General features: G+C 33.2%; 1 non-coding gene across 1 annotated transcript; it reads right to left on the minus strand.

The window, feature by feature from the left end:
• Positions 1-705: 705 nt before the first annotated feature.
• Positions 706-778, minus strand: Trnav-cac. The gene has a single exon. It is a non-coding gene; the product is annotated as a tRNA-Val (tRNA).
• Positions 779-1,953: the final 1,175 nt, after the last annotated feature.

Below are 1,953 nucleotides of genomic sequence, written 5' to 3' on the forward strand. Positions count from 1 at the left end.
TCATGTTAATGTTATGTAAAGAAAAGAAAACTGCTTATCTAATAAGCGGAACTGGGAAAACTGTATGTTGCGTATTCATGAATATGTGGCATATATATGTACATATCACAGATATGTATACATATATGATATAGATTATATAACATTGCTATAAACATGATATATATTTATGTATATGTTCCGCCCCCTGAAGACAGTCCCATGAAGGAAACAGGAAGAAAGAAGAGTTTCCTACAAAACAGTCGGATTTTCGTAATTGATGGTGGCGGTATTTCACCTACTGGACACATACACACACACATATACGTATGCGCATGTATTGTAGATGTTGCGGTGTGTACTGTTATTGTTATTTTTATTACTTATCTATTATTTTATCATCTGTATATATATGCAAGTACTACACAGCAAAATAGGCTTTGTAGTACGAAAAAAGTAAAATTGGATTATCGTAAATTAGTATTCTCACAGACTAATTGCTCGTTAATTACATATATTACACCCAAACAGCCATCTAACCTCCCTTATAAGTTCCCTCCTCTCTCTTCGTATTCACGCGCACAAACACAAAGGAGAGGTCCTGGAGGAAGCACACTCATTAATTATTCCCTTCATGAATGAAGCACTATTGCGATTATCAGATTACATAATTAAAATATATTTAGACATATGTTTCCGCCCCATGAACCTACCGTTAAAAGAAAATGTTTCCGCCCGGGATCGAACCGGGGACCTTGCGCGTGTGAAGCGCACGTGATAACCACTACACTACGGAAACCTCTTTCTCTAATATGCGGAATATACTCTTTAACTATATTGATGTCTGCGTGTTTGCACAAACACACACACACACAAACACACAGACATGCAAACACACACACACACACCACACACACACACCACACACACACACAAACACCCACAGGCATTCACACACACAAACAACACACAAGTTTTTTTTTGTTTCCAGGTTTAGGCCTCAAATTTCATTATTTCGTTACGCAATTTGTTATTGGTCGGCCTTGCCTTCTTTCGTTATCTATAACCCAGCTGGTTACCTTACTTTTCCATGTGTGTATATATGTCCAATTCCCATGGACACACACACACACACACAAAACACATACACACACACAAAACACACGCATATATGCGTATATGACCATATTATGTATACATAATTATGTATTAACATATATGTATAAATTATATAGCATAAATGTGTATATATAGTACATATATATATATTATATAAATATATCTAATATCCTATATATATTATATATATGATATGAGTGGGTGTGTGGTGTGTGTAATAGATATAGTACAAACACACACTGTACTTTATATATCTATACATACACAAACACACACACACACACACACACAAACCACACAATTATATATATATATATATATATATATATATATATATATATATATAGATATATATATATATATATATATTATACATGTCGTGCATACATAATGTTATCTAATATATACATATGTATATGAACCATATATACATATATATATGGTTACATAATATACGTATATACACAACATAGGCGTGGTTTGTAGTGTGAGTGTATGTGTGTGTATGTATATGTGCAATAGTATTGTGGTGAAATATATATATATTATATATATATATATATATATATTATATAATATATGATTATGTGAAATATATGTACACTGTGTGGTGGGGTGTTATATACATGGCGTCGTGTTGTGTGTTGGTCATGTGTGTGAGTGTGGTAACGGAGAGTGTGTTGTGTATGTAAGAGTTTGTTTTGTGTAGCTATATATGTGCAAGATATGTAATTATGTAATATCTATCTAGCTATCTATTAGCTATATAATAGGTGTGTGTTGTGTGTGTCGTGAGTGGTGGTGTGTGTGTGTGTGTGTGTGTGTACGTATATGTGTGTGTCTGTGTGTGTGTAT

The sequence above is a fragment of the Penaeus monodon genome, chromosome 42 (genome assembly GCF_015228065.2).
Source record: "Penaeus monodon isolate SGIC_2016 chromosome 42, NSTDA_Pmon_1, whole genome shotgun sequence".
Lineage (NCBI taxonomy): Eukaryota > Metazoa > Arthropoda > Malacostraca > Decapoda > Penaeidae > Penaeus > Penaeus monodon.